Raw genomic sequence first — 25000 nt, forward strand, 5'->3', positions numbered from 1 at the left:
ACTATGACCCTGCTGTCAGGGGAATGTTGATTTTAATCTACATGTATTAGAAACCTTTGCCTCTGATAAGGAAGAACTAAAGATTATAAAGGCGGTTGGAATGGTACTTCATTCAGTCATTGTTCAGTTCTCAAACAAATCATTTCTTGTAAAACAAATGTAATCTCTACCACTGTCTATTTCAAACAGAATGCTAGACACACTGACAACAGAAGCAGCTTCTTGTAGGTTGCAGGAACAATTGGTATAAGACTTCATGTATTTTTTAAAGTTGTTTCTGTTCAATTCTATCACGTAGTTTATAATTCACTCATATGGGGAAGTTAGTCTGACTACAAAGTGAAGTTACTTGTTCTGAGGAAGTGTATTAAAGTCAAAGTCCTTTGTAATAAAGGAAAAGAAGTTATCATTTTTGCAGGATGTGAGAGAATAGGTTTTCATGTAGCTCAAAAACACTTGCAAAAGGTTCACTTTAATCTGAAAGTCTCTCACATTTAAAAAAAGCAAGATTACAAACAAGTGTACATAACCTCATTTTCTAAAAGTTTATGATCAAACGTTAACATAGACACTCGGGATTTGACTTCTGAATAGCTTATTGACATCATAAAGCTATATATAAACAGTTAGGATGATATGGGGTAAGTATTCACAAAGGCCTGGTCTACACTAGAGGATAAATTTGACCTGGCTGGGGATAATCTCCCTGCTACAGGACCTCTTTTCCGATGACTGACTTCCCAATTTTGGTATAAAGTCCTTGCTGGTGGCAGTGGCAGGGCCACACACAAAGTGCTGCCATACAAAACAGACAACCAGAAACAAATCTGCAAACAGCCATAACTGGGAGGAGACAAAGGTGGCTGCAAATGTTATGCTGCTTCTATTAAAGGCACAGTGTAGAAGAGAACTGCAACATTCTCCCAGAGCCAGACACAAACAAATGAAATCTCCATTGATTTTTTTCAAGCAATCATTATACATCTGTTTTTTATGAATCCGTTATCTCCAAGGGCCCCAGCCTCTTTGTCCGTCTGGTGAAGATGTGTTTCAATCTAGAGATGAACATTGCACTAGCCTGACTTTGGCAGGGAAGAAGCCTGTACATGTTAATTGTGATTGTAAGGAGCATGAAAACAACCAGTACCTTTCCTCCAAACTCCCCATGGCTCACATTTCCAGGAATGCTCAGCATGTCTATGGCTTACAATAACTGCTTTCTCCTGGGAAAACAGAGGCTTAAACTTTATTGATGTTAAAATGTCCCAGCTTGGCCAGATCTTTCCTCGTGATGTTGTCATACACTGAGCCATTACAAGCTTCCCACAGATCTCCAAAGACTTGAAATTACTAATATTATTCTTCCTTAAGACCAGATAATTGGAAGACTCCAATGCATGTAGTCATTGACAATAGTAACACATGCTAGGATGTTGTAGTGTGCCTTCAACATGATGTATCTGTGTATACTGTACCTGACTACACTAACTATATTCAGTGAAAGGTAAAAATAGACACGACAGCTCTTGAATTGGATTTTTCCCAAAGGATGGCATACTTCTGTTTGAATGACAAGCAGGTCATACTTTATCCATTCTGCCAGAAGGGTGATTCATTAACTGCATACTGTGTGTAGCTTTTTCTTTCCAGTTGTCCTGAATGTCTTGCTATCCCATTAGCAGAAAGCTAGCTGCTGTTCTTGGGACACTATAGCAAGAACATTTCAGTAAGTTCTTTGACCACATTAGAAGGGTTTTTTTTTTGTATTGCCTTCACTCAAACTACACAAGGTTAGGCTTTCAGTGCACCTTTCTTGGTATTTCAATTTACTGCCACCAGGCTCATGTCTTGCCTTTGCCAATGTTAGTTACTGAGATTAACCTTTTTAGTCCTCTTTCTTGTAAATTAAATTCATTTGCATATTAATTATTCTCTCAATATCTCTTTAGTGTTAGCAAAGAGAGCATCTTGAATGCTAAGAACCTCCAACCAACCAGGATCAGTTCTTAACATATATTTGAGAATTTTTTAATGTAATTGAGTAATATGTTGTCTCTAATTATCTCCATCATAGCATCATAGAACCCTAGAGCTGGAAGAGACCTCAAGTTGTCATCAAGTCCGGCCCCCTGCTCAAAGCAGGACCAACTCTAACTAAATAATCCCAGCCAGGGCTTTGTCAAGCCAAGATGTACAAGCCTCTAGGAATGGAGATTCCACTATCTCCCTAGGTAACCCATTCCAGTACTTTACTACTCTTCTAGGGAAATAGCTTTCTTTAACAGCCAACCTAGATGTCCCGCACTGTAACTTGAGACAATTGCTCCTTGTTCTGCCATCCGTCACCACTGAGAACAGCCTCTCTCCATCTTCTTTGGAACCTCCCTTCAGGAAGTTGAAGGCTGCTATCAAATCCCCCCTCACTCTTCTGCAGACTAAACAAACCCAACTCCCTCCACCTTTCCTTGTAGGTCATGTGCGCAGGCCCCTAATCATTTTGGTTGCCCTCCGCTGCACCCTCTCCAATGAGTCCACATCCTTTTTGTAGTGGGGGGCCCAGAAAGACACAATACTCCAGATGTGGCCTCTCCAAAGCTGAATAAAGGGGAATAATGACATCTCTGGATCTGTTGGCAATACTCCTCTTAATGCAACCTAATATGCCATTAGCCTTCTTGGCTACAAGGGCACACTGTTGACTCATATCCAGCTTCTCATCCACTGTAACCCCCAGGTCCTTTTCTGCAGAACTGCTACTTAACTGGTTGGTCCCCAGCTTGTAACTATGCTTGGGATTCTTCAGTCCCAAGTGCAGGACTCAGAACTTGTCCTTGTTGAACCTCATCAGATTTCTTGTGGCCCAATCTTCCAAATTGTCTAAGTCACTCTAGACCCTATCTCTGCCCTCAAGCATATCTACCTCTCCCCCTAGCTTGGTGTCATCCGCAAACTTGCTGAGGGTGCAATCTATCCCCTCATCCAGGTCATTAATAAAGATATTGAACAAAACCGATCCTAGAACTGAATCTTGGGGCACTCCGCTACAATCCGACTGCCATCCGGACATCAAGCCATTGATCACTACCTGCTGGGCCCGGCCTTCTAGCCATCTTTCTATCCATCTTACCGTTGTAAAAGCTGTAGAAACCATTTTAATATTTAGCTATAAGCCATCTTGTATATCAGAAACCATTTCAACTTTTCTCTCAAGCACGTAGACCAGAGTGAACTTTCTGTCACCCTGTGAGAAGAGGCCTACAGGATGGTCTATTGGTATGTGTTAATTGGGCTGGCTGGGACAGGAGATGTACTCCCTCGTACCTGTCCACCATCTTGTGAATAAGGCTTTGTTTTTCCAAATTTAATTTAGGATTTCTGTAATTGGATGCCCTGACGTCAGACTGTTTGGCTAAGGGTATAACGATACTAGGATTGATTGTATTAGCAGCTTTACTGAGCCCGGCTTTGCTGGGACCATGTTTGGCTCATGCTGTGCTTTATTAATTAATAAAGCTGTTTGTTAGCTGCCTAAACAGAGAGGAGCGGTTTTTTTTGCTTCAACAATTTGGAGGTTCCATCAAGATTCCTAACGCGCCACTTGCCCATATGGACAGACCGGCACTCCACTTCCAAACCTCTCAGCGCACTCAATAGAAGGTAAGGAGATACCTGTTATGAAATCTCCTGGCGAGGGCTTAGGATTTGGAGTGACGGCCAGCCATTGGGGTAAGGGGAGCTACAGAATCCAATTTTGAGGAGTGGCTAACATTTTTCTCTGTCTGTGTCTGTCTTTGTCTATTAGGCCTGTTTTATGTGTCACAGTTCCAAAAGGGCACACTGGTGTCTCTAGTGAGGCAGCCATACGCTGGACCCTCTGTGTTCGGACGCTAAAAGCTGGTGTGCTGCCATTACACTCTCTCAGCACGTGGAACTGTGGGGAAGCTTTGTTGTCTCTTTCTGTTACTTGTGGATGTAGTACTGACCTCTGAGGCTAAATCCAGGCCATAGTATTTCCCCGTTCCGCCAGGCTGTCTCCAGGCGCCAGGACGTGGTGTTCTTCCGGGCTGGGGCAGGTGCCGGAAACCCCTGCGAGCCAGGTGGACTTTGAGTCCAGTGCCTCGCAACCAAAAAGGGGGGGGGGAGGGATCAGTGCGAGCAGGTGAATTCTTAATTCGGTGACTTGCAGAGCGAGCAGGCGGATTCTGATTCAGTGACTCGCAGAGCAAGCAGGCGGATTCTGATTCGGTGACTTGCAGAAGAAATAGTGTAAGCAGAATCTTTTAAGCGTGCGCAGAAAATGGGGGTAGGTCAGTCTACAGGAATTCCAGTGCCTTTATGATAAGAGCCTTCTAGTATAGGATCCTAATGAAGTCTGATATTAAGTGCCGGATGTCTTAGGGCAACACCACTTAATAGAAACACCCATGAGAATTGGACAATAAAGAAAGATACATCTAAATGTGGAAACTGTAGGAAAAATGTGAAAAAGGAGAAAAAAATTGTGTGAAAAAAAAATGTGTGAAAAATGAGTATGAATGTAATGAGTGAAGAATGAGTGCCTCTGCATAGGTCTGAGACTTGAGCTGATCCCAGCTGCACCAGGGCTCTTCCACGAGGGAGCTCTGAACGCAAGGAGGGGGGGTCAGCTGAACCTCGAGACTCAGTGGATATGTGAGGGAGTGACGACTCCCCTTATTTCATGAGCTGCTAAGGTCTGACACTCTAGACCCGGCAGACTCTTTCTTTGGAGTGTGTAAAGTTAGTTTAGGTGGGGGTTAGTCAAAACACCCCACACTCTGCCGAAAGGCACCCCTGTGTACTACATGTACGTGCATAATGGTCCAAGGACCTGTAAGCATTTAACAAATTGGAAAAGAGGAAAAATTAAAGCCCTGAGGGATGAAAGTAAAGCTCAGAAAAGCAAAAATCCGCCCTGCAGTAAGATAGGTAACTTAAAAGTTGCTGCAGCACCTCTGTGCCAAAATAATGCACAAGAAGTGGGGAAAAAAAAGAAAAGAGATTTCTCAGTTGGCACACCCATATCAACCAAGCTTGGGGGGAAAATTTGGCACAACATCATCCCTCTATCCCTCTTTATAACGCATACACAGGTAGAGAGGAAACATGAAAAATAACTGAAAGGAATTAGCTCTTCCCTTTGAAAACACGGGCTCCTGTAACAAACTTGCCCGATCCAAAGCAAAACACAAAGTTTAAAATAAGTTTAACAGTTTAAGGAAAGTGTTCCTCCAAATCCTAAGGGGGAGGGGAAAAAAACCCCTGCTTTAAGAAATGACTCCTTCTTTCTTGCAGCCTCTTTTAATCATCTTAACAATGAAACAGTCAAGTTAAACATTTGGCTACAGACACTTTGTTAAATCTATTAAAGAGAAAATAAGGAATTCTACTGAAACTTAATTGGTTAACTGCATAAAATAATAGAATCTATACATTGTAAATTTGTAAAACCTGCACCCTAAGAGTTAAATGTGTCTTCCAAGGAACCTAATTATTGTTTAAAAAAATCCAAGCCCAGAAACTTCACAGTGTTTCTGTTCAAGGCTGAGCTGATAGCACTTTTGGCTTGCTTTCAGATCCAAGGTTGTGTGTGTCTGCAAACTGCCTGTCTGTTCTGGAAGGGGGGGAGCACTGTCCCCCATAAGTAAGTCTGTAACATTGCATGTGATTCTTTTCAGGAAAGGAAAACCTTTTTGCTTGCTGGAATAGTAACTATCAAGCACCTTGTTCTAAGAGAGTTTCTGTAGCAGTAAAAAAAAAAAAAAGCCTGGTCTGCAGTACAAGAGGGAAACTGAGGCATGCCACCTTTAACTTAATAATTAAACAATGAAGTAATTTACTCAAACCCTCTGAAGCTAGTGTTCAAAATAAAAGCATACCATTGGGTAACAGCAGGCTGATCAAAAAGTAGCAAAAATCTGTAAAGAAAAAGTGTTCTAAAATATAATGCACCACCCCAATGTGGGTAGAAATGTTTTCTTTGTCTTTCAGATCATCAAGAAGCGCTAATATCATCTGAAAATTAACTGAAGAAAAAAAAAACATGGTTCTGTGTCATGACATAATTAGGCTTCTAATCCGAATTTGCTAGTCCGTGCCACGTGTAGCCGTGCGGCACAGGGTTCGAACTAGCCAGCATTTAAAAATGGTGCCGGCTGGTTTCATGCAAATGAAGCCCGGGAAATTCAAATCCCGGGCTTCATTTGCAACTGCGGATGACTACATTATCCGCGCTAGTTCGAACCAGCGGGGTAGTATAGACATACCCTGAGAAATTTTCTCTTTCTGCAGCCAGTTTCTTTCCTGACCAGCTCCCCAGCCATGATCAGAAGACAGACCCTTCAGAATCAACATGCCTTGGCTCCTACTGCAATCCACATGCCTGTGTAAGTGTGTGGATGCCTGAATGAATGTGTGTGAATGAGTAAATAAATGGTGTGTATGTGTTTGTTTGTGTGTGTGTTAGATGATTCCTCTTTTGTTTAAACCTTTAGTGGCAGCTCTATCCTCTTTAATTTAACCATATAGTGGAGTGTTAATTCCTCAATCACTAAATCCATACTAGTGTAACCCTGGGTGGTCTCCAGTGGGAATTTTTGGGTAACACTGCCCACCTCTTTCCCATACCATGTTGCCTATGTAAGGGGACTGTTACCCCTTACTAAAACTCTGTGGGAGGTTTTTGGGTTTGCCAGCTCCCACTTTCAGAGGGGAAGAGTTCATGAGACTGACTGACCCCAGAGACAATGGAAAGCAGCCAACACGCCAGCTCAGCTTGATTGACAGTTTGGACAGGCCAGTGAGGACAGTGAGAGGCCAGGCCCCGTCCTCCCTGTGAGCAGGGATTGTTCTGGCTCTCTCTCTGAACAAACAAGCTGTGTGCCCAAGAGGTCCTGCAAAGACAGAGAGCTGAAATAGGAGTACAAGCTGTGTGAAGAAGTCCTGCAAAAACGGAGCTGAGAGACAGCCCAAGCAAAGCAAGCTGTGTGCGGAGGGGCAGTTTTTGCAGCAGCTGAGCCTGACACACGCAGCTCAAGAGCGCAGACCCTGTGTTGAGCAGCAGACTGGCAGTGCTCAGAGAGCCAAAAGGAACAGAGAAGCAACGCAAGAAGCTAGAGACTGGCCACACAGCACAGCCTGCAGCTGGATGTGGTGAGCAGCTGGGAACTGCAAAGTGTGGGGAGAGGCTCTGGACTGAGAGAGGGGTCTGGCCACTTAGAGCTTGAGGCTGTGTGGTCACTGCCAGAGCAAGCGTGTCCAGCCTGCAGCCCCCTGCAGCACATCCAAGGCCTCTAAGGGGCCTCTAAGGAAGAGACTGTGAACTGTCCTTACACTCTGCAGACTGCTGTTTTGATGTCCCTGTGCTACAGAGCAGGGCTGTGTGTTCTCATTTAACCATTCTCATTTTTTTCTTATTCTTTTCTCTTTAATCAGTTGTTGTTTAATAAATTGTATTTGCTTTGAACCTTATGAAGTGATCACTGGGCCAAGAAGGCCTGCAGTGTAAAGAGAGCACCTCAGAGTGGAGACACCCTAACTCATGCCCCTAGTGTCTACAAGGTCAGGGATTAAGCCCTAGGAAACCTGGGCCCAGCCTTGTTGGGGTTTCAAGGGCTCTGCTACTCAGGAGAGTGGAGGGGGAGCCCTCAGGATCAGGGAGCCGTGGGGTAAAGGAAGTGGGAGCGGGGACTCAGATCCTTTCGCTGGTTCATTTCACCGGGGTGTATAGAAGCCAGGAAAGTTCCCCCCAATAGCGGGACCATTCCCCCGCTTACACCTAGTATAGTAATTGCCTAGTGAATCTTCAGGTCTGAGGAAACCTGGTGTCCAAAGTTTACATTACTCCTGCCCCCTTCAAACTACTGGAAGCGTCTCATTAATATAAACAAAGCTAAGTGATTAGTAATGGATACTGGATATAGCAGATAACTTTTATAATGGACAGAGTGGTCACTGAAAGATAATTGTTAGTAGAGACAGCTTCTGTAAGGGCTGAAACAATCAAAAATGTAGTAGTGGATTGGACATCAGTATGTCATCTAGACTGGTCCCCTGCACTTACGGCAGGATTAAGTAATAACTATAGTATTCCTGACAGGTGTTTATAAAATTTGTTCTTAATAAAACCCCAAGCAATTGAGATTCTACCACCTCACTAAGCAATTTGTTTCAAAGAGTCATTGAAACATGCTTTAAGAACAGTTGACTGTCACAGGTTTTAGTATTAATGACTGGATTCACTTTAGAATCCAAGATTAACCTTCTTACTCAAAGAGGTAAACTGAAGACTTGTAGTTAGGAAAATAGAATGTGGCATGTTTAGACACTGGAAAGTATTTCTCTCTTCCAAAAAGAGCTTTCTGTGTCTCATATTTAAAAAAAAAAAAAAAAAAAAAAACAGGTTTGGGGAATTAGGTGGGGAATGCAACATGCCAGCATCCCAGCAGTTATAAAGGAGCAGGAGCCAAGAAGCCTTCTCTTTACCTTACACCAAAAGGAGATAGCATATCTATTCTCTGTATAGTGCCATCCGGATTCTAGAATTTCAGTTGTCTCTGTTATCTGACAATGTCAAATTATTACACTCAAACACCTACACAATGTCAGTCACTGATCATTATGAACTGTGTCTTTCATTTCCTTCCTTTGGCCCTGTCTTATTCCCCAAAGTGGGGCATCTGTTCAGTGTGGGATCTTGCTCAAACTCCATGTCACTTTTTATTCAGCTTTTCTCCTTAGCTCTCAAGGTTATAAAAACAGAGTCTGGGAGGTGACTTTCAGCACCAGCAAGTCTGTTTTGGCATTGAAGGCATTCAGTTTCACCAGTCTCTAATGACCTGCTAAAGATTGTCTGCCTCCTTTACTCATGCCAAGGAGTTCTCATTTCACAAGTGTGAATCAAGGTGGCAGAGCTGAGCCCTTACCATATGGTTACTACATCGTTCTCATACCTGGATGTGCCTTCTATTAGACTTTGCCTAACAAAAGAACAATGAAAGCTTTACTTTCTTCACCCCTCTAAATCTGATGCATCTGATGAAGCTTTCTATCTGACAGTCCACAGGCCTTCCATATTATACAGAATATTATCATTAAACCTACTAACTCCATTATTTTTCTCTTGTAATTCCATGATTTGATTCTACTATTGTTTGCGGGCAAAAACTAAACAAACAGAATTTGTAATGTGTTTTTAGATCCTAATCATATGCATTATCTTTCTTTCTGTCTGCACTGAGCAAGGTTTTTCATTTTAAAATGAGAAAGTTGAAATCCGTAATTATGGTTTTTGCACAGTGGTTGTACCTCATTACATAGTGTTTTATTCTTTATTCTACTTGGCTTGAGGCTATAAAATATAATAGTTTTTTCCAGACATTTGCTGTTTCTGTTTACAAGCTTAGCACATAGTTTTTTTGTTTTTTACTTTTCACTTAATAGACATTCAGTGTGTGAGACAGAAAATACAAGAGTCTCTACATACAGATGTTGAATATATAGTTTTTATTGTATTCATGACTTGAGGCCCCAACCAATATCAGGACCCCAGTCTGCTAAATGCTTTACATCCACGTAAGAGAGTCCCTCGTAGTCTAATTAGATAATACAGAAAGAGTTACCACAATATTGTGGAGGAGTCAGGCCACTTTAAGATTCCCAACCACAGGTTTTAAGCGACTCTCCCAAGATCACACTGGAAACTTGGAAACAAATCCATATCTATATCATAGTCCTTCAGCTGTTTGGTCATTTCCCCTCAGGAGGGCTCAAAGTGCCTCCTGTTTTTATAAAGAAGATAGGACCAGAGAAGCCTGGAAATATCATAAAATACAGACTTTAATTCCAGACTCTTGGCTATAGATAAACAAACAACCAAACCACACAACTGCTAAAGGGTCTTTAATGCACAGTCTCCACAGCAAGAGAATAATAAAAGCCACGTCTTCAGATGCCACTCTCCTTTCACACATAGCCACTGGAGGTGGAAGAGGAGAGAAATCATTTCCCAGAAAGGTTGATTTAAAGTTTACATTAATGCTGTTTTGGTTTACTGGAAAAAACGATCCCAGATGTCAGACTAGTTACAGAAGCTGGAGTTAGAATTTGTATTCCTGGATGGTCACTTGGACGAACATCCAGAAAACACAACCAGTTTCATCTGCTAAATCAGGGCCAAGTTCAGTTTCTACCCTAATAGAGCTTATTTGTCTCACTCCAGTGAATCCCAAATAAATCTATGTCAGACACTACAAGTCACTGAGATGTGGCATCAGTAAGTCTATAAGACTAGGCTCTGATCAAAGCCACTGAAATTAATGAGAGGAACATAGATCAGAAAAAAAATACTTCTTTGTTCATCATTTGGGATAAAACCTTTCTTGGAACCATTCATATGCTTTGAATTCAGCATTTGCTTAATTAGGTTACTTAACTGGGACCATCATTAACAGTTCTGAACACCTCTATAAACATTACTGTGTAAGTTTGAGCCTATGCAAACATTTTATTTGTATAAAGCAGAACTCTGTTATTGCTATTGTGACATGCTATTTGATGGAAATGTCTGTCAACTTACAAATTCCATTTGACTTTACAAATGCCATGTTGTATTTCAGCCTCCATTTGAGTGTAGCCTTTAGGGTAGCTTTGAGCATTCATTACAGAAAATTGGCATCTACTGGACAGTGTGTGGGAAGTGGGGAGAGAGAAATCAAGGGCCACCAACATTAAGTGGCTCTATCCTCGTTGTGGGAAATCACGTGTGGCTGAGTATGATCATCTTCCATGGGAGTGGTGAACCCTCAGGTGGCTGCTAAGGCTGATCCTTGAACCACAAGTTCTATTACAGTGAGGACAGATGTTTCGAGGCACAGCAGGAAGTTGTTGACCATGACTAGAAGCTAATCTCTCCTTCCTCCTGCGTCTCGTCTCTTCTCAGCTTGTCGGTGGGCAAGTTCAAAATGCAGGGGGCCATTGTGGAGGACTTTTCTCTATTTTGAATGATCCTGGGTGAGTGTCTCCCAAGTGCCAACATCAATGTAGCACTTCTTTAAGTTATTCTTTAGTGAGTCCTTATAATGCTTTGTTGTTCTCCCACGTTATGGTATCCTTTCAGCTGAGAAAGCAGGACCTGCTTTGAAAGGCAATGGTCTGTATCCGAACAATGTGATCAGTCCAGCGAAGCTGCTGATGGATGATCATTGTCTTGATACTGATGGTCTTTGCCTCTTCCAAAACACTGATGTTAGTGCACCTGTCTTCCCATTTGATCATCAAGATCTTTTAGCAGCAGTGTTGGTGATATCTCTCAAGGACTTTCAAGTGATGTCTGTAATTGTCCAGGTTTCATATCCATATGTGACGGACCCAGTGGGATCCGCACTGCCCCAAGGGGGGCCTTTCCCCCTCTGGGGCCAGGAGGGGCAGCCCTGGCAGAGCTGAAACCAAGCACAGCGGAATGCGCACGGCTCCACAGCATCGGAGGCAGGCCCAGACCCGGTGGCTACGCACAGGCCAGACGCCCAAGGGGAGTTTCGGCTACACAGCTCAGGGAGGGGTGAGGGGCAGAGCTCCGGATCCCATGGACAGGTGAGTTTTGAGGCTTAACCCCGCCTGTCATATAGGGGGTGAGCTAATCCCTGAACTTAGGGCCCCGGGCTGGGACCTGGTGGAGAGGGTGGGCCCGGGTTCCCCACTTCCTCCTCTTCCCCACGTTCGACCTATTCAATCCACCTCCGCAGCGAGGGATGCCTGGGTGTCGTGCGACCCCAGACGTGGTACTCACAACCGCTGCCCGTAGAGAACTGACCATAGGGGATAGGACCCCTGGACCCTTAACGGGGATACGGCGGTGGATCCACTGAATCCTCTGGTTGGTCCAACCAGGGGTGATTGCACCCACAAGTGCTGCTGAGAGGGTTGGGACCCCGAGATACAGACCCCAAACCCTGACGGTGGGTCCACTGAACCCCCCAGCTCCAGCGAGAGGGGGTGCTCACACCCAGTAAATCTGTCACACCATACAATAGTGTTGGGAGAAGGACGGCTTGATAGACAAGAAGTTTGGTGTCTGTTTGAATGTTGTGATCTTAAAAAATCATGTGCTGCAAACGAGCAAAAGCTGCACTGGCTCAGCTCAGATGATGTTGGATTTCTACATCAATATCTGCCTTGCATAAAAGATAACTTCCAAGGTAGAGAAAATTATCGACATTCACCAGTGCCTCTCCATTGATTTTAATAGATGGGGCATATGGTACCTCATTTGGAGAGGGCTGATGGAGCGCTTTGGTCTTCTTGATGCTGTGAGTGGGACCAAGACTTGTGTAAGCATCAGCAATTACATTCAAGAAAGTTTGAAGATCTTTCTCTGGGTGGGCAAAAGCTGCACTGTCATCAGCATATGATAGACATGGTGGAAATCTTACTCTAAGCTTTCAATCTGCTAAGCCTAAATGCTTTCTCCATCCACTCTGAAGATGATTTCAACACCCACTGGGAGCTCCCCAGCAATAGGTAAAAATGATTGCAATATAGACCACAAACATGGTTGGGGCAATGATACAGCCCTGTTTGACTCCTGTTTGTACTTTGGAAGATTCCCTTTGGGAGCAGTGCTGCTTAAAACAATCTCTTTCATGTTGTTCTGAAGCAACTTTAGGACATTGAAGTATTTATCAGGATATCCATTCTTTGAAAGTACAGTCCAAAGGGCACAGCCTTTCACTGAGTCAAAGGCTTTAGTTAGATCAATAAAAGCCATGTACAGTGGTCAATTTTGCTCATTTTTTGACATTTTCCCTGTAGCTGCCAAGCAATGAAGATCATATTCACAGTTCTGTGACATGGTCAGAAGCCTTCCTGTGACTCTGGTAAAATGTCTTCTGACAGGAGCAGAAGATGGGTTGCAAGGACCCATGCCAGAACTTTGCCTGTAACAGCAAGGAAAGGGATACCATAATTCTTTTCACAGTCCACTTTATCGCCTTTCTTAAAGAGGGTAGCAATCAAGACATCCCTCATTTCACTGGGTATCTCCTCCTTTATCTAGATTTTCAAGATAAGCAGGCTAAACTGACAAATTAACTCTTGTCCACCAGCTTTAAAGACTTCAGTGGGGATCCCATCTGGACCTGCTGCCTGCAGAGGGATGCAGATTAGGCAGGTCGACTTTGCAAACGAGGTAGGGATTTAAATATCCTGTGCCTAATTTACAGAAAAATGGTTGCCGCGTTTTGCCAACTCAGCACTTTGTCGGCAAAAAGCGCCAGTCTAGAGGGGGCTCTGTCGAGAAAGAAAGCCTTTTTCGACAGATCGCATAAACCTGCTTGCAGGAGGCTTGCTGACAGAGAGATGCAGTCTAGACATACCCTAGAACACACAAGCCTCTCCACCACTACCAGGAGAAGATCCTAGATAAACATTGAACTTTTTTCAGTAGATCCATTAACTTTGAGTAACACTCTGTCTAGCAGCGGGAACCTGGAAACTCCCCATGCAGAAAGGGTTAAGAAGTGTAGAAAGGGTTAAGAAATGTACTGTAGGCTTAAAAAATTTGGTCTACTTCCAGTAACTCAGATGACTCAACTGTGTGGTTCAATGCCAAGAAGGTCAGCCACAGGCCCAAGGACCAGACCAACATGTTGATCTGGCCCGCGGACTGCATCTGGTCTCTTTCTATCCTGTTGCTTATGTCTCCAAATTTCCAGGTGGTGGCTGGCCCCTATTTAAATGGCAGCAGGACCCTATGTAAATGGCTCACAGTCACGGTGCTACCCCAACAGAGGCCTAAGCCATGAGCCTTTTAAATATCCACAGCAACCCCAAGCAGCTCCCAGACAATGAAATACCAATGGGGCTGGGAGTTACAAGCCCTTTAAATAGCAACAATTTAAAGAGCTTGTGACTCCAGTCCCTGCCAGGGTAGCGCCACAACCAGAAGCCCTTAAAATAGCCATAGAAACCCCAGACACCTGTGCCAGGCAACATGGTAGCAGCGGGGCCAGGAGCTAGGAGCTCTTTGCCATGTTTTAATTCAAAGTCTCTGGCCCCATACAGCTCTGGGAATGCTAGTCCACAGCCCTGCCCTTTCCATCTCTGACTCGCCCCCTTCTAGGGGTGCAGCTGACCCATGACAACATACCAAAATTCATTAAGTAGTTCCCCTGCAAAAACTGTCACCCAGTCCTGCCCTAGATTAAGTGCTTGATGTGTCATAATGACAACAGTTGAAACAGACTTTCATTTTTAAACCGAGTGCAGCTGCTAATAGTACTGGTTGATCCAGAAAAGATAAGATGTTTCTGGAGTAATGAAAGAGTTTGACACTTGGTATGCTACTACTTACTTGTACTTTATGACATGTTAGGAATGTACAAAATATCAGAAGCAAAAATGTTAATAACATTTTCGAATTTGGAGAAATTCCTATATTTAAGTCCTTTGGAAATTCTGTTTCATGTGTGTGAATTTGTTTCTTTTAAAAAAAAAGTTTCAAACTGAAACAAAACAAAGCCAAAATTTTCCCTGAAATAGAAATTCTAAGTTTCAACCAGGTCATGAGATCTTATTCTACCTATATCACTAAGTAGAAAAAATGGTGCCAAGTAGATTCTTGGTAGATAGTTAAGGGAGTTTGGGTTGGGTGTGGAAAAAGAAGCTGGTATGGAAAAATGTGAGAAACACTCTAGTATTGCACCAGACCATATAACCTGATGATCTTATGTTTTAATCAGAACACGTTTGCATTTATTAGTATCTTAACTATTTTTAATCCTTCTCTCCCTGGATTTGGGGCTTTCAAACTTGGGCTCTATTTTCCTTCCAGCCATCTCTTCCGTTTGTTCACTCAATCTTATCACAGGGAGATTTTATGCATTTGTTTTTCTAGCTCAATTTTATCAATAACAGTGTACTCACATCATTTTTTTAAACTCCCGTCAATTGCAAGGAAATGTTGATGTCCCTTTCACATCTTATTTTTCTTACTCCCATCTAGTGCTTTCACTATTTACTTCAGTATTCATCCCTTTTATGATTAATACTCAAATTGAGACATCTCTAAAATTCTGGTTCACTTTATGTTAAAGTCAGTTAATTTTCCCCTCAGAGTTTCCTCTTAGGAAACATTACAAAATTTTGTTGTCAAAACCTGTCTTTTGGTGACAAAGCAATGACTATACGCTTCAATGGGACTTTTTTGGGGAAAAAACACTTAGGCTAGGTATATACTATAGGGTTTTTTTCAGAAAAAGCTATGCAAATTGCACTCTGCAAATTGCACTATGCAGTTTGCATAGCTTTTTCTGATTGCTTTTCTGGAAGAGGCTTTTCCACCATTTGGCACCATCTAGACAGAGCCAAATGGCGGGAAAGCCTCCTCTTTCTGAGGATCCCTTATTCCTCATAGAACGAGGTATACAGGGCTCCCCGAAAGAGCGCTTTTGTTCTTCCACAAAAAAAAGTGGAAGAGCAAACACATTCCCTGGATGCGGCGGGGTTTTTTTGGGATACCAGAGGTATCTCAAGAAAACTCCTGACAGTGTAGACATAGCCTTAGTTTTAGTGACAAAGAACTTCCACCCCTAAAAGAGACTTCTTTTTCTTTTCTCCTCCCTTTATTTTCAACAAAGACCCAAGGTAAACCTCTGCTATTTCTTTTGTTGACAGAACTAGCTTCCACCAATATCCCACAGTGCCTGCTCTGATGGCTCTGCTCAGCTTTGATCTCTGCTACCCTCCAGGCACAATTCCCTTTTCAAAGCTGACTGCTGCTTCCTTTGTGGAACAAAGAGCAACATTCAACAGGGCTCCTGTTCTGCCCTGCACTAGAAACACAGTGGCAGGCAGACTCCTGCTGCAGTGCGGGGTGGTGAAGTGGGGCAGGATGCTGTGCTGCTATGACATTCCTCAGCACAGAACACACAGAGCTATTCATGATGCTGGTCCTGGCAGCTGAAGAGGCTCTGGGGAGAATCCCAAGATGTGCAGAGATCAGCTCTCCCTTCCCACAACACAGCACTGTGGGATGCTTACCCAGAGTGTACTGTTCACACAGGGGTGGATATAGGGCAGGGCGAGCAGGGTGGCCACCCCGGGCCTTGCGCTTCAAGAAGCCCTGCGGCAAAGGGGGGCCCCCGCGAAATTGTGCTGCCCTGAGCCCCGCAAAATAGTCATCTGCCCCTGTGTTCACACTGTTGATGAGGTGTGGAGATGATCTATTGACAGAAGGAGCAAGTGTGAACACCCTCTGGTGATTTTTGTTTTGTTGACTCTTGGGTATCGACATAAGTTTTGTTGACATAGCTTGGTAGTGCAGACATACCCTCAGTTTATTAGCTGATGACAACGCTTATCAGGTTTATTATATTGACTGCCTATTCATTTGGGACCTAGATGGGACCATAGCAGTGGAATACTCATGTTTGAACTCATAAGAAGTCCCATTTTTATGGAATACCTTGGTCACTGGACAGTTGCTGGTGGGATGGGCAAGGGAGAGCCAAGAAGCACAGATTAAGGTGTGTATATCACATAAATACCCCAGCACAGAAGATCAGTAGTAGCAGTGATGGAACCTGGAACTTCTGGGTCTTTACATACAATCTCAGCACTCTGAACTGGGAGACCCAGGTCTAGTGAACGAGGCTATACAGATAGATCAATCTTTGTGGCCTAACCACCACCAGAGGGGGACAAAAAGACATTGAAGGATGTGGCTTATGCCATCATGAGCTCATCTAACAATTAACATGAAAAAAGTGCACACAGGATAAAAGCCTCAAATAGTCAAGTGCAAGTTGAAAATTCAGTGTTGTATTACTTCAGTTTTATGCTGGTGTATCTACAAATTGGTGTAAAACTGGGTAACAGTGGTGAGTCTGGTTCTATGGGTATATTGGTTGAAAGTGCAATGGGGGTAAGGAGGCATTTTGTGTCCTTGTGAGTGCTCCTTCACTATTCCTCAGGGAGACACAGCACTCTACTCCCTGGTCTACATTAGGGAGTTAATTTGAAATAACAATCCTTATTTCAAAATAACAAGCAGAGCATCCACACTACCAAACCCGTTATTTTGAAATAAGGGAATGGCTATTTTTAAATAATAAGCCCTGCTTTCCACAAAGAATAATGCTTATTTTGAAATAGTTATTTCAAAATAGCGGTAGCGTGGATGCTCCTCTGTTGCTATTTCAAAATAATTGCTCCTCAGAGTCATTTAAAGTAATTGCTCCCTAGTGCTTCCTGGGGCTCTAAGTCTAGGTAGTGTGTCCACACAAAGGAAGCCTGCCTCGGACTAATTTTGAGGCTTCCCTGTACTATGGACACACTATTTTGAAATAGTGATTTCAAATAATGGTGGAACCCGCCCCACCACCTTAGTCTCAGGGAGCCCTTCATCCCGCCTGCTCCTGGGGTGGGGGAGACCCGGGACTAGAAATTATCACTATTTCAAAACAAGTTACTTTGAAATAATTTCCTAGTGTAGACCTTCAAAAAAAGGGCAGGAGCGCAGACAGTAAGCAGAACCACTGCCCTGCCATGCATGATGGTGTGCACTGCATTCCATGCAGGGATGTAGTAGTGTGCATAACTCTTGTGGCACACCAGGGAGCTATAGGAGATGGGGAACTTTTTTTTTGAGGGGGTGGTGGTTCTATTGGTAGTAGAGTAGAACTGCACCAAATCATAGGAGACTGCACCTAAATGGCATGATCAAGCCTGTAAATACATAATGGCTGTGTCTAGACTGGCAAGTTTTTCTGCAAAAGCAAGTGCTTTTGCGGAAAAACTTGCCAGCTGTCTACACTGGCCGCTTGAATTTCCACAAGAATACTGACTTCCTACTGTCTGAAATCAGTGCTTCTTGCAGAAATACTATGCTGCTCCTGTTCGGGCAAAAGTCCTTTTGCCCAAAGCTTTTGCGCAAAAAGGCCAGTATAGACAGCTCAGATTTGTTTTGCGCAAAAAAGCCCTGATCGCGAAAATGGCGATCGGGGCTTTTTTGCGGAAAAGCGCGTCTAGATTGGCACGGATGCTTTTCCGCAAAAAGTGCTTTTGCGAAAAAGCGTCCGTGCCAATCTAGACGCTCTTTTCCGCAAATACTTTTAACGGAAAACTTTTCTGTTAAAAGCATTTCCGGAAAATCATGCCAGTCTAGACATAGCCAGTCAGATTTGTCACACTCCCTGAAAAGTTAAATCCCATTTTTAAGTATTTATGCATGCTATCATAGAAGGCATGAAAAGATTAAATCAAATAAAGATAAAGCACAATATTATTATGTATAAAATTAATATATCAAATATAGCAACAAATTTTCCAAGAATTGTGCAAATGCTTAACTTTATGCACTGCAAAAAGTGTCAAGCCACCAGTACTATTTAGGGTCCATTGGTTTTATTATAAAATGAAATTTCCTTCATTTGGGTGTTTTTAAAAGGCTTACTTCAATTCAATGCCATTAAAGAATACACATTATAACACACATACTATTCTAGGGCAATCTATCAGTTATAAGAACTGATCACAAAGTTACATATCTAAAACTTTCCCAGTAGACAGAGGTTGGAAACAAAGGTCACTGAAGGTACGTCTAGACTACAGGCTTTTGTCAACAGAAGTTTTGTCAACAGATACTGTCAACAAAGCTTCTGTCGACAAAGAGCGTCTAGACTACATTCAGTTCTGTCGACAAAGCAAGCTGCTTTGTCGACAAAACCCTGTAGTCTAGACACAACCCTACAGGCAATAACACCTTCTGTCGACAGAACTCTGTCGACAGAAGGCGTTATGCCTCGTAAAATGAGGTTTACCAGCGTCGACAAAACTGCTGAGTTCTGTCGACGTTATGTCGACAGAACTCAGCGGTAGTGTAGATGGAGGTTTAGTTTTGTCGACAAAAGTCCACTTTTGTCGACAAAACCCTGTAGTCTAGACACACCCTCAGGCAAACAAATCAGTCTTTTCATTAAGTTTTGGAAATCTCATAATTCAGAGTTTCCTTAATAGCATCTGCAAGCTATAAATTCAAAACCACAAAACATTTAATACTTTGATAATCTCTAAAGACTATCAAGCAGAAGAAAAAAAGAAGTGTGGCTTATTACTTTTCCAATTGATTTAACACCACAATACTAGATTTATTACCCAAACTCCTCAAACCAACCTCCTGAGATAAATCTTATCTTGCTTAAAATCTATATTCAAATACCTGTAACTTCACAACCTTTACTCTCTACAGTATATTTGTGATCATATCAGTTTACCTCAATTTACCAGGTTGTTTCAGGTGGAGTTGGTGAACTACATATTCATGCTTTCAGAACAGCCTCTCATGTAGTATTACTGCATCTTTGAATAGTTTTTAAGTGTCCCTCATTTTAGACCAAAATTGTGTTCCACACAAAGTAGATCCTCACTTTCATGATACTTTCTGCAGTACAACAGATTTAGGAAGAGAGGGAGACTTATTTACACTTGAGGAATAAATTCCAGATTAGGTATAATTTCCAATTTGAATAATTTCTCAGGTGTCTCCCATTTTGGTTTCTTGGAACCCACATTTGGGGGTTGGGGTAACTTTATTCTGAGTTACTAATCAGTCAATGGAAATTTTGCTTGAGAAAGGAATGCATGATATGACCATCATTCTTGATGACAGAAGGGTCATTGACTGTTTTGGAGCTCCTGGATACCTTTTCGAAGTTTTATTCAAAGTTATTTTTATTTTAACTTTTGTCTATTCTTAGTTATGATCTGTCTCAAATATTAATTTTACAAAGGTTCATTTTACTTGGAAACTATTAAAACATCCTTTCCTTATAAAAAGAGAATTCATTTATGAACACTCTTTTCAGCTTAAAATGGCACACCAATACAATGTAGTCTTATGAGTAACACTGTTGGAGTTCTATTACCCAAGTCTTTACCTCTCCTACCTTAAAAGGAGGAGCCAGTGACTTTGACTGTTAAAGAGACAATCTTCACCTGCTGAATTGTGATAACAGGTTGATTTCTTTCCCTCTGAGACTTCTCTATGAAAACCCATCCATCAAAGTATGTCTAATTAAGAAACTAAAGTAAGGATGTGTTTGAATGAGATAGCTATGATTCTCAAAGGACTGGGGAATGGTATCAGTACTTCAGACATATCAAATTAGTTAATGATTTGGGAATCTTTATTCTGCAAGAGCATGTATTAAAAAAAAAAGAATTCCATTAAAGCTCAACAGCATGGAGAAAGGAGAACATTTACACTACATGTAATTTTAAGAGTCTGTTTTACCTGAACGGAGTACTAAACACTTAGGGGGGAGTTCTTTTGTACATTTGGTATGTTGTTTTACACTGAGTACAGACTACAGTCTTCAGTATCTCTTGAGCTAGTCACCCAAACTAAATACTGCAAGTGTACAAGCTAATATGGTAAGCTGTTATAGATTGTTCAGTTGGGCTAGTCGACATGCAGATGGCTTGAAATGCATTTCCCAGCTGGCAAGCAGGCATTGTTTGAATGGGTAGATGGGAAAATAAGGTTGGCAGACTCCACACCGTGAAGAATGGAGGCTACATCTAGACTACGGGAGTTTTCCAGGATACTGGAGGTATCTCAGAAAAACTCCCCCACGTCCAGGGAACACGTCTGCTCTTCCGTGCTTTTTTTGTGGAAGAGCAGATGTGCTCTTTCAGAAGCCCTGTCTTTCTTGTTCCACAAGGAAGAAGGACTCTTCTGAAAGAGGAGATTTTTCTGACATTTGGCCCAGCGTAGACAGGCCACATTTCGGAAAAGCCTCTTATGAAAAAACTATCGGAAAAAGATATACAAATTGCATTCCGCAATTTGCGTATCTTATTCCAGTAGATGATTGTAGTGTAGACATAGCCTGAGTCAGTGGGAGAACAGCTCTGCACTGACCTTACCACATAGAAGACACTGTTGTTAGTATGTTGACTTCAGCTATGGTATTTGCGTAGTTGAAGTTGCGTATCTTAGCCCCACAGGAGGGCTTAGTATAGAGTAGGCCTTGGTGGAAAAAAAATTACCTGAAGGGAAGTTAATTATCTGAACACACACAAATCTGAACGTAATTTATTCACAGACTGCTGGCCTGAACTGAAAAGTCAATTTGCGGGAAAAGAAGAGCGGTTCTCATGAAGTTTCCGACCCATTTTGAAGACTCAAGAGGTTTAGGTATTTCAGCTTTTGCTTCAATTTGAGTATCTGCAATTTGGTCTGTCACCCAAACTGTATGTGAATAGTAAACTTTTACTCATATTTACTGGTTTAAAATAAGGGTTTGATGGTTATTGGCTAACTTAAATCAAAAGTTGTAATTCAAAATAATTCCCTTTTATGAGAAAAAATTCTTGTCTCCCTTTACAAGATCTCTGAATCCAGATCCAGACTACAGAAGGGAGCACTTGTTTTGTCAACCATTTCAATGGAAACGTGTAGCTAGCCTTAGAAATAGATTTGCAATAACAGTTGAAGAATCAGCATAGAAGAGTAATTAACTCAATTTAGAAGTAAACACAAAACTCACCGTGTCTAACATTAATTTATAATGTCCCTATGATTGATAAACTAACTGAAAGTGGTTTCGATAGCTTTAGCAAACACCAGTCATTTTGGATTCACTGCAACTTCAATTTTAGGCATCTGTTATCATCCCTACTAAAGTTATTCAGTCAAGTAATTAGAAAAAAAAAAGTCTATTATGCACACTTTTACCCTGGTCATGCCAACTAATTTAAAAATAGCAAGGAATTGGAATTTTGTTCCCAATCTCTATGCACCATGTACAATATTTCTATAACACAATTTAATCCACCATCTTTCCTTTTTAATGAACACTGATGGATGCTTTCTACTCTAAAATCCCATTTCCAACCTCTAGCAAATGAAGTTGCAAGGGTGGCAGAGATTAACTTTGTAACAAGATAACAGTAGTGAAGTGAAATCAGATTATCACAGAAGGTGCACACTACAGCAGAGGCTGGTATATTTGATCTTAATTTATGAAAACCCTTTCCACTCCCTGTGTCAGCAAGATGTAGGCTATGCACCTTTTATCCCAGTGCAGGAAGTGCTAATGGTCCACCATGTCAAAAAAAAATAAACCACACTCTGAAGGAAGGGCCTAAAAAGACTCAATAAAAGACAGAAATGCTGTGTACACTCCAGCCATTTGCCCTGATCTGGAGTTCTGGGCCTCTGTAGGCCTTTCCCCATGTTTCTCTTTTCTCCCCCCATGACCCAAAAATCTAGCTTTTAATCAACCAGTCTCAGCTAGGAGGCATTTGATCCAAGGTCAGGCTAAACCCAAATCCGCATGAAGAGAAAGCTGCCCATGAAGGAGGGATCTTTCTCCCACTCCCCTCAAAAAAAGACTGTTGGTTTTATGGGCTTTTCTCCTTTGATGGCATAGTAAACAGCTTTTTTGGGACCTGTGAGAGACACAGAATGTTGAATGTACTGTTATGCCCAGTCTCCTAGGGTCTTTATTTTATCCAGTGGGTAATAAAAGAGTACGGGGTGAGTCCCAGCATTAGTCATAAACAACAATGATGCTGGAAACTCTATTTGAATCATGTCCCAGAATGGTAGCAACTGAACATTGTGAGACTTACACAAACAGATCATAGAAAGGTAGAATCATAGGGTTGGAAGAAACCTCAGAAGGTCATCGAGACCAACCCCTTGCTAAAAGCAGGACCAAACCCAACTAAATCATCCCAGCCAGGACTAAACCCCTCTAGGGATGGAGATTCTACCACATGGGAGGGTAATAATTTTTGATGGGGGCCACTCTAAGATTTTGGAAAGTGGTTGAAGGCCGCACACTTCCATGTTATTAATGCAGGAGGCGCTGGGTCTGGGATGGAGGAAGGAGCTTGGGGTGTAGGAAGGAGAATGGAATCTGGCAGGAAGTTTGGGTAAAGGAGGCAGTTGTGACCTAGGGAAGGGAAATGGGGTGCAGGTTTTGTGATATGACCTAGGGCAGGAGGAGATTGTGATCTTGGGCAGGAGATTGGAGTGCCAGATCTGGGCGGGAGTATGGGTACATATGGAATAGCAGGGCAGGAGAGGGAGGCACAGAGTTGGGAAAGGGAGAGCCTGGGGTGCCAGAGGTTCTAGCCAGGAGACTTACCAGTTAGCAGCCAAACCATCCTGCTTGCAGAGCTTAAAATGTTTCTGCCTGCTCGGCCATGCACTTGAGTGAGTGAGCAGGGGGGCTGCCAGTTATTCAAACAGGCAGCTCCCATTGGCCAGTTTCTGACAAGAAAGTGGCCAATAGGATTGTGGTGGGGGTGTGAGAAGCATCTGAATCTTCCCCCCTCCCCTCCAGACTCAAAGAGAAAGCACCCCTCAGCTGTAAGCAGGGGAGCAATGTCTCATCCGACCTGTACTTCCATCCTCTCCTCCTGACTGGAACATAGAGCATCTCTATTAATAGACCCTCTCCAATAGATGTCTCTGTCCGATCCATGTGCTCCTCTGCACCTGTCGGCTTTCCCCCAGCCCTTAGTTGAAAAACTGTTCTGCAACCTTTTTAATGTTGAGTGCCAGCAGTCTGGTTCCATTTTGGTTTAGGTGGAGCCCATCCTTCCTGTATAGGCTCCCCCTATCCCAAAGGTTCCCCTAGTTCCTAAGAAATCTAAACCCCCCTCCTCTCTACACTGTCTCATCCACACATTGAGACACTGAAGCTCTGCCTGCCTACCTGGTCCTGCACGTGGAACTGGAAGCATTTCAGAGAATGCTACCATAGAGATCCTGGATTTCAATCTCTTACTCAGCAGCTTAAATTTGGCCTCCAGAACCTCTCTCCTACCCTTCCCTATGTCATTGGCAAGACTCACCAAGCGGCGGCGAGCCCTGCTCACCAGCCACACAGTTCTGCGTTCTGCGCTGGCTCTTCCGGGTTGTAATCTACTCGCCATGGTATAAAGGTATAGCTCGAGAATGCCGGGGGGTTATCAGGAAGGCGAAAGCGCAAATGGAATTGTGACTAGCTAAGGACTTGCAGGATAACAAGAAAGGTTTCTACAGGCATGTTAACAAGAAGAAGGTGATCAGAGAGGGTGTGCGGCCCCTAATGGATGAAGGAGGTAACCTAGTGACAGATGATGTGGGGAAAGCTGAAGTACTCAATGCTTTCTTTGCCTCTGTCTTCACGGACAAGGTCGGCTCCTGGACTTCTGCGCTAAGTGACGCAAGATGGGATGAAGATGGACAGCCCGTGGTGGGTAAAGAACATGTTAGGAACTATTTAGAAAAGCTAAACGTACACAAATCCATGGGTCCGGACTTAGTGCATCCGAGGGTACTGAGGGAGTTTGGCAAATGTCATTGTGGAGCCTTTGGCTATTATCTTTGAAAAGTCGTGGAGATCGGGAGAAATCCCTGATGACTGGAAAAAGGCAAATGTAGTGCCCATCTTCAAAAAAGGGAAGAAGGAGGATCCAGGGAACTAGAGGCCGGTCAGTCTTACCTCGGTACCTGGAAAAATCATGGAAGGGATCCTTAAGGAATCCATTTTGAGACACTTGGATGAGAGGAAAGTGATTAGGAATAGTCAACATGGATTCACAAAGGGCAAGTCGTGCCTGACCAATCTGATTAGCTTCTATGATGAAGTAACTGGCTCGATGGACATGGGGAAGTCAGTGGATGTTATATACCTTGACTTTAGCAAGGCTTTTGATACGGTCTCCCACAATATTCTTGCCAGCAAGTTAAGGGATTGTGGATTGGATAAATGGACGGTAAGATGGATAGAAAGATGGCTAGAAGGCCGGGCCCAGCGGGTAGTGATCAATGGCTCGATGTCAGGATGGCGGTCGGTTTCTAGCAGAGTGCCCCAAGGTTCGGTTCTAGGACCGGTTTTGTTCAATATCTTTATTAATGATCTGGATGAGGGGATGGATTGCATCCTCAGCAAGTTTGTGGATAACACTAAGCTGGGGGGAGAGGTAG

The 25000-nt window shown here is 42.9% G+C and overlaps 1 long non-coding RNA gene across 3 annotated transcripts in view; it reads left to right on the forward strand.

The window, feature by feature from the left end:
* Positions 1–25000, forward strand: part of LOC142830612 (uncharacterized) — a 57286-nt gene that overhangs the window by 26054 nt on the left and 6232 nt on the right. Inside the window, exons 1-3 of one of the 3 annotated variants that reach the window (XR_012906023.1) lie at positions 6306–7170; positions 21120–21211; positions 24207–24266. This is a non-coding gene — a long non-coding RNA (uncharacterized LOC142830612). Of the gene's footprint in view, positions 1–6305; positions 7171–21119; positions 21212–24206; positions 24267–25000 lie in introns of those variants that run through there. The other 2 variants (XR_012906022.1, XR_012906024.1) reach the window with 2 other exon arrangements.

The sequence above is a fragment of the Pelodiscus sinensis genome, chromosome 9 (genome assembly GCF_049634645.1).
Source record: "Pelodiscus sinensis isolate JC-2024 chromosome 9, ASM4963464v1, whole genome shotgun sequence".
Lineage (NCBI taxonomy): Eukaryota > Metazoa > Chordata > Testudines > Trionychidae > Pelodiscus > Pelodiscus sinensis.